Source organism: Lolium rigidum, chromosome 2 (genome assembly GCF_022539505.1).
Source record: "Lolium rigidum isolate FL_2022 chromosome 2, APGP_CSIRO_Lrig_0.1, whole genome shotgun sequence".
Lineage (NCBI taxonomy): Eukaryota > Viridiplantae > Streptophyta > Magnoliopsida > Poales > Poaceae > Lolium > Lolium rigidum.
Genome location: NC_061509.1, coordinates 214,502,309 through 214,510,786, shown reverse-complemented (window position 1 = coordinate 214,510,786; position 8,478 = coordinate 214,502,309). Strand labels below are relative to the sequence as shown.

The 8,478-nt window shown below is 45.8% G+C and overlaps 1 long non-coding RNA gene across 4 annotated transcripts; it reads right to left on the bottom strand.

Moving 5' to 3' along the window:
• Nucleotides 1-3,307: 3,307 nt before the first annotated feature.
• LOC124688106 lies at nt 3,308-7,053 on the bottom strand. Of its 4 annotated transcripts, XR_006998427.1 has the most exons (10): nt 6,483-7,053; nt 6,261-6,339; nt 5,696-5,746; nt 5,442-5,589; nt 5,000-5,098; nt 4,543-4,636; nt 4,355-4,398; nt 4,039-4,112; nt 3,824-3,981; nt 3,308-3,442 (listed from the first exon to the last, which is right to left on the bottom strand). It is a non-coding gene; the product is annotated as an uncharacterized LOC124688106 (long non-coding RNA). The 4 variants fall into 4 exon arrangements; XR_006998426.1 differs by lacking the exon at nt 3,308-3,442 and having other exon boundaries at nt 3,618-3,981; XR_006998428.1 differs by lacking the exon at nt 3,308-3,442 and having other exon boundaries at nt 3,618-3,981; nt 5,442-5,586.
• Nucleotides 7,054-8,478: the final 1,425 nt, after the last annotated feature.

Genomic DNA, 8,478 nt, shown 5'->3' with positions numbered 1-8,478 from the left:
AACATTGATCACATAACAGAATAGATAAATGCATACTCTACACTTTTGTTCGATGATGAACACATTGCGTAGGATTACACGAACCCTCAATGCCGGAGTTAACAAGCTCCACAATAATGCTCATATTTTAGTAACCTTTAGTGTAAGATAGATCAAAAGACTAAACCAAGTACTAGCATAGCATGCACACTCGTCACCTTCATGCATATGTAGGAGGAATAGATCACATCAATATTATCATAGCAATAGTTAACTTCGCAATCTACAAGAGATCATGATCATAGCATAAACCAAGTACTAACACGGTGCACACACTGTCACCTTTACACACGTGCAGGAGGAATAGAACTACTTTAATAACTTTGCTAGAGTAGCACATAGATAAATTATGATACAAAACACATTGCAATCATAAAGAGATATAAATAAGCACTTCACTACGCCATTCATAACAGTGAGTAAGTATTCTGTGAAATATAGCCTAAGAGACCCACACGGTGCACACACTCGTCACCTTTACACACGTGGGACAAGGAGTCTCCGGAGATCACATAAGTAAAACTCACTTGACTAGCATAGTGACATCTAGATTACAAGCATCATCATATGAATCTCAATCATGTAAGGCAGCTCATGAGATTATTGTATTGAAGTACATAGGAGAGAGATGAACCACATAGCTACCGGTACAGCCCCGAGCCTCGATGGAGAACTACTCCCTCCTCATGGGAGCAGCGAGCGGTGATGAAGATGGCGGTGGAGATGGCAGCGGTGTCGATGGAGAAGCCTTCCGGGGCACTTCCCCGCTCCGGCAGGGTGCCGGAACGGAGACTCCTGTCCCCCGGATCTTGGCTTCGCGATGGCGGCGGCTCCGGAAGGTTTTCCGTATCGTGGTTCTTCGTATCGGGGTTTTCGCGACGGAGGCTTTATATAGGCGAAGAGGCGGCGCAGGAGGGTCGAAGGGGTGGCCACACCATATGGCGGCGCGGCCGGGGCCTGGGCCGCGCCGGCCTATGGTCCGGGGGCCCGAGTGCCCCCTCCGGTCCTTCCCGGGTGTTCTGGATGCTTCCGGTGAAAATAGGAACCCGGGTCTTCGTTTCGTCCAATTCCGAGAATATTTCGTTACTAGGATTTCGAAACCAAAAACAGCGAGAAAACGAGAACCGGCACTTCGGCATCTTGTTAATAGGTTAGTTCCAGAAAATGCACGAATATGACATAAAGTGTGCATAAAACATGTAGGTATCATCAATAATATGTCATAGAACATAAGAAATTATCGATACGTCGGAGACGTATCATGGAGATGCAGCGTGCAGGAGCGTTTGAGAGGTGTTAACAAATGTGAATGAGACCAAGAGGAAAGCAATACACTTGGTGTGACCTCATTCTCGACGCCAGTCATGCTTGAATCCTGGTCAACCTTCTTTACATCTCCATGGCCCTGAAGACAAAATTTTGTCAAATTTGCAGAACTGAAAACTTTTGACAATGCTACAAGAGGACGATTTTAGTTATCACAGTTTTGCACAGGAAAATCGAGCTGACCGTATCGTTGATGATCTTTCTCCCTTTTTTTCTACCCCAGGCTTTGCAACATTTCGAAATCGGGTATGTTCCCTGCTTGAGTTTGTGTCAAAGTTATCTACAGGTTCGCTGTCCTGAAACCCCAAATTAAGAACATTATGAACAAAATTAAGGAACAAACGAGACAAACCTGTGAATCAATGCAGGATGTATCTTAATTTATGTAAATTTCTCCAAAGTTTTGCGCAGAGAGACAAACCATTCATCAGCAATGGTCTCGTCCACCTTCGCGTGAATCTCATGAAGCTCCTCTGTTTTCTCCCCATCCTGAAACCATAATTCAGAAACCATTGCACGCAGATTAGGGAGACTAACCAGTCCATTGGATTCAACCTCTGTATCCTCCCTGCTCAAACTCTCATCAGATTTATCAAACTTGTGAATCGATGAATTTCAACAAAATCGTGCGGGGCAGCATGCACGCAAGCAGCCACCAAATCAGTCCTCCTACTCCACTTGTTCAGTCATCTCACCAAGGTAGTATGGCACCTGAAGAAACTGAACAACATCACAAATCGAACCAGCCACACCTTACACATGCAGACATGAAATGGAGATGAAACTCTAAGAGGAAGAGGCCGGGAGAACCATACGAGTAGTTGAGGTTGTGTTGGAGACGTCTTCCTTGGTCTCGTTGGAGGAGAAGAGGCCGAGCTTACTCACCATCTCATCCCAGTGCTGCAGCACCCCCTCGCGGATCCCTTCCTGCCCCCAAACCAACGCAGAACCGAGCACGTGAGGACGAATCTCACAAATCTGAGGGATGGTGATCGGGGAGGAGGGATGGAAGGGGACCTGGTCGAGGGAGGGGCTAGAGGCGAGCGAGTGGAGGTAGGACACCATGTCGAAGAGGGCGAGAGGGACAAATCACCGTTGTCCTTCGCCAGCAGACCCGCGTTGGCCTTCGTTGTCGACGGATCGAGCACCCATGCTCAAAGATCTTGAGGGGCGGAGGAGGCCGAGCTACGTATTGTGGGCGGAGTCGTCCTGCGCTTGTATGGTCGGCGTCCGCGCTAGACCTGATGGGCTCCGATGACGGCGAAGCTCGATACATTAGCTGGCGTCGGCCTACGCTGTGACGACCAGCGTCCGCGCTGGAGGTGAGGGGCGCCGGCGATGATCGAGATGGGGATGGTGGGCGACATAGGCATCGGGGACGGTGGGCGGCGTATTTTCGCAAATGGCGGCGATCATGGCGCAGCGCGGGGATCCCGCTTTTCAGGTCAACGACCAGCAACAAGGGTGCAAGGGAGCGGCGGCGGAACCCTAGCTGGCGCTTGCGGACGAGAGAGGGAGAGAAGGTGCGGGACCGGCGCACGGGAGATAGAGGAAATCGACTCGGGGAGAGAATTTTGGGATCTAGCCCACTTGTCGGCGCGTTCGGGAGAGGTGGAGCGACCAAAAAGACGACGAAAGTAGGGGGAGAAGGGGGAACACGTTCCTTCTTTTTAAGTAGTAGAGATTGTGTATATGGTACAAATCTGTGCAGCAACATGTGAAATGTTGCCTCCTTTTGCGTGTAGTATTATGTATTCAGATTATTTCTTGGACACTGCACTAGAGGAACACACCACACGAATAATCAGGATTTCTTATTTACTAGCACCTGAAATAAACTCCTACCTTGTGGAAACACGCGGGACTTCCATGTTCAAAGTACGAAGTGAACATCAAAGCCCATTTGCTAGTACTAGTGGTTGGGGCGCCCCTTGGGTCGCCTCCTCACCGTACGGTGGTTGTCCAATTCCATCCCGATAGGAGTCCTATTTCATTTTGTGTGCTCGTCATCCCAATAGCAGTGCTATTTCCTTGTGTGTTCGTTTCTTTTTTCGCCATCCCTTCCACTCTCCAATCGCTGCCAAAATGCATCTTCAATACAACAAAACTACATGTAACTGCTATGACCTGAAAGCTGAATCTTCATATAGTATACCCCAAAAACGCGCATTTACTTAATTTAAATGTTCAAATATTTTTCGATATACATGCAACATACCTCTTGAGGTACCCATTCATTCTACAGTTTCACAAAACAGTGTAGTAAGTTCATTTGTATTAGGTATCCATAGTCAATCGGGCTATAGGAAAAAAGCAAAAGTTACATGTTACATTCACAGTCCATGGTTCTTATGCTAGTGGCCAGGTTACAACACATGCATCCCTACATAGTTGCACTCAACTTATCTTGAGTCTTTTTAATGGACATGGATTAATCTGAATCTGCCTGAAGTAGTACCTGTTATCAGAAACCCTTCTCCTTTGCCATACAGTTGCAGTCCAATCTTATCATCCCAATCACGGTCAAATTCTTCTAAGCTTCCGTCGTCGTTCTCTTTGTACATTCTTCTCCCACCGGCATGCCCCAATACAATTTTTGATGTGGAAGCTCTCGGTCTGGTGCTTCATCAAGTCACGGGAGGTCATCTCAAAAAAAAAAGTCACGGGAGGTACCTGTCTTGGACCTTGGCATGCCAATCTGCATCCCCGTCTTTCCAAGAAACTCATCCAGTCATCATCGATTAGTTCTGACAAAAAGGGGAAACAGAAAGGCCTAGTACTTTCAATCCAAAGACTGTAAGGAAGAACAACCAAACTACATCTTTACTCAAATGCTAGCCAAAGACAACAACAGGGCCACCAAATGAAGATATATATATAGTGTAGGTGCCAATATCCTGACAATTAAATGGAAGATAGTACTAACATAAACATCCATTTGCCATAGGATGTAGGTGCAATAAGATCAGCAATAAGAAAAATAGCCTACCAGCTCAACAGAAGATACAAACATTCCTCAGTTCCATCGCCTCCCTGAAGGTAGAAGATACAAACATCCAGTATAATAAATGGTGAGCTCAATGCAGCAAGGTAACTATCCTTCTGATCTATATGTAGCAAGTGTAGATTTGTGTCACTCGAAAAAAGTAGTGGTAAAAAATGTTGAATCTCTTATACCAGAACAATTTGTCAACCTAGTCATTTTCGTAGTCCAACTCCAGAGTCCAGACCATGTGACAACTGGATACCCCTGAAAGCTTTTCTCAGAAACCTGAGGAACACACTTTAATTTAGCTACGTGGTCAGCCAAATAAGATGGCATATCAGAATAATAGTGAACTTTCAAATTGTGTAGCCACACAACTGAAAGATCCATACAAAGAGAATGTTAATCACATTAATGTGAAAGATTCCAAGATATGAACCTCGAATGGAAACAATATACAAAAATAGATTGGTTTTCAAATATATTAATGAGAACATTATGAATAGTGTGAATATCTGGTACTGCTTCAGATCGATACCATGATTAAATTCATAAATTTAAATTGCAGGAGCACATGACAGGACAATATATTTAGGAGCATACCTATGCTACAATGAATACATAGAGGGGCATAGGTAAAACACGTACCTTGGCTGAGGACTAATTCCTGTTCTGGTGCTGACATGAGTGTGACATGTGTGCTGGACTTAATGCATCAACATTGAATCTTTACACTCTGAGAGCAACCTGGACACATAAAAAATTCTCGGTGTATCAGGCTCAGTCCATATTTTTACAGAATTGGTAGAATGACACCGCAAGTAATAATAATAGTAAAACTTAGGCAGGAGGAAAGGTTTCAAAAAAAAAAAACTTAGGCAGGAGAAACAAATGGTTCTATTGTTGGACAGGGCACACAAAGCTCTATAACTTAATCCTTAATCAAGATTTTCATTTGACGCAAAGAACAAAAGCCTTGTTTAGTGCATCTGAATGTTATCTACGTCATATTATTTACTGAAACACTGAGTTCTTTCCATGGAGAGAGGCAAAAATGCTGACCATGAATAGAAACGATAATAAATTACACCTGTTTATTCAAAGTATGTTGTCATCATTCCATACAAACATGAGGCAGGTGTTGTTCAATCTCTAAAATGCAACCAGCTTCACATATTATACTTATGACACACACCATAATTGAATCGCATTTTGTTTCTAGCCTTCCAGTCATGCTACTACAAAGGAGAACAAGATAAATTCAGCAAAGGCAAGGAATAAAGCAACGAAAATAGAAGAACATGTATATGATACTAAAACTGCCAAGTGTAGATCATCACTTACCTTGTTGTAGACATGGAACAACCTGGTCATGGTGGCGTTCGGGGGAGCTTTCTGAAACCACAAGATAAGCCTTGAGAATAAATTCACCATTGCATATTGCAGTGCAAGGAATATGGATGATTAAAATTTTCGAGTAAACATGCACCACATCTATTATATTGAAAAGCACTCTGTGTGGCTTGTGAGGTCAGTGGAACAAAATAAGTCAACTCTTGCCGGCAAGTCGCTATCCAACTCAGTGTACATGAATGAATGGCTATATTTTTTTGTGTTAAGTAGGGCGAGAGAATACACTATATATGAAATTGCAGTGAATCAGTTCGAGGAAAAAAACCACAAAAATGCAGGTCAGAGCCTGGATCACCACATTCTCTTCAGACCTATCTAAAAAAGTCTACATAGAGAACCATAGACTGTCAATCAGTGTAAATATCGACAATTCAACATCTCGTTGTGTGCCTGCAACCCAAATGACGTGGTACAAACATAAAGAGGGAACATCGCCATGCTTATTTGGATCCTAAAGCTGCACTAAGAAATGATGCAGCAGTATGTAAAGGCCTACCTATTTACCAACAAGTGGTTCTCCGATTTCTCCAAACAATATGAACTCTCCCTTGGTAGTATTGTCAGTACAGCTGACGCTAAAATCAAAGGTAAAAGTTATATGTAGAAGCAAGCATGTAAGAAACATTAGGAACCTGGATTTCTTCACGATGCAGTTACAAGTTGGAATAGAGCAACGTTTAGACAAATGGAAAACGGAAAAGGTTGCAGAAAAGGAAACCTTCAGCAGCGGTGCATCTTCTCCATGTATCTTGCGTTCCCCATGTAAAATAATTTCTCCTCCCTGCCAAGAGTCCAAGAGACATACATCCGATGTGGAACTATGAGAAAAAAAAGAAGGAAAGAAAACATCACGGTAGCAGAATCAGGCGGCGGTAGTGCATGGAATTCGACGTCCTCTGTAGCCCTCATTCGGGCGCATCGACTCATCCGCTTGCACCTGTAAGGGAGGTCTTCTTTTTCAGAAGAAGAGTCGATGACCCGATCCACCTTCCTCGGCCGCCCATCGAGGCGAACTGCTTCAGCCCCTCCCGTGAAGGATGATCCTAGCATCTCCTTCCCGACAGTGCTCCGGATCACGATGCCACCCTCCATCAGATGCAGAGCCCTGGCGCTGCAACCCCGTCTGCACACACCGCCGAGACTCCTGGATGTCGTTTACCCGCTCCTGACCCAACGACATTGACGAGAAGAAGGGGAGGAGGCGGACGAGCAGTGGGGTGTTGCCGCCGTGAGACAGTGGGAGATGAGGCCGAGAATGTGGGGGAGAGGAGCCTTGCATGCGTGGGAGACCTAACGATGACAGGGGCGTGGGGCTCGAGATGTTACCCACTGCCTGCAGTACAAAACCAATGCAGTACAACTCGAACGAGTAGTACAAAGGCCAGGGAAATCAATCAACGAGGCAAACTTTCCGCCAACAGGAACGAGCAACGCGGCTATCATGGAGCGATGTGAGATGGGGCAATGGTACACGCACTTACTTGTTCTCAATGTCTTGTCTGAAACATGTGTACCACCTGTTACTGGAGACTGTCCCATCAATCACTCCCTACTGGAGATGTTCGACACCACCGTCACATGGCAGAGTCTAGTGTGTGCTCAGTATGTGGGTCAGAAGACTTCTGGAGGCATTCTCTACTGGTATGCAATACGTCGAGGTGTGTTTGGGCTTTGGTGAATGAAGACATAACTCAACACATGAGTTTGACAAAAGAGCCATCAGCCAAGCAATGGTTGTTTACCATGATAGACTCCTTGAGTCATGATGAGTTCATCGAGATGGCTGTTACGATGTGGGAAATTTGGTATGCTCGACGACGGCTAATACATGAAGGCGAACAACAAAGCCCTTTATCTACCTTCATGTTAGTTAGAAATTTCATGATGGATCTTGCTCTAGCTCCTAAACCCCCCTCCCAAGGAAAGGTTACAGCTGAGCGGACACTAACGAGATGGCAGGCTTCGCCTCCAGGTCTGGCAAAGATAAACGTAGATGTTGCTACATCGAAGACAGGTTCGGAAGGTGCCATTGCTGTTGTCTGTAGAGATGACACGGGCTTATATTTGGGGGCTTCGTCCCTCACTGTCTCGGGAGGTTTTTGTTGAGATACATATCTTGTATATCTGGATGTGTATCCTCTGTAGTTATTGTATAGCGATACATATCCTTGTATTTACTACTGGGTCCGCCTCATTCCTTGTATAGTCGAGGACGTGGCCTATATATGTACCGCCATATGCATCCGATCAATACATCGAGCATTGCATCTCCTTCTACATGGTATCAGAGCCAAGAGGTCTTGAGTTCAAGACCCGGTTGGCGCAATATAAAATAAAAATATTGCAGCCCACTTTCGGTCCACGTTTAGGCCTGAGGGAGCCACACGTGAGGGGGAGTGTTGAAGTATAAATGCATTGCCTAATCTCTTCCATCAGATCGGTCTTTTGGTTGCATTGGTTAGAGCATGCAGTTCTACATGGTATCAGACACCTCCTATATCCTAAACCCTAGCCGCGCGCCGCCTCTCCTCCCCGTGCGCCGCACCCCCCTCCCCCAACCCCTAAACCCTAGCAGCACCGCCTCTCCTCCCTCTCCAGCCGCGCGCCGCCTCCCCTTCCTCATCATGTCAACCCCTAGCTCCAACCCCTTCGCCGACTCCTCCATCCCCGACCCCGGCCAGCTCCGCGCCGTCGCCATCACCGACCATGTCCCC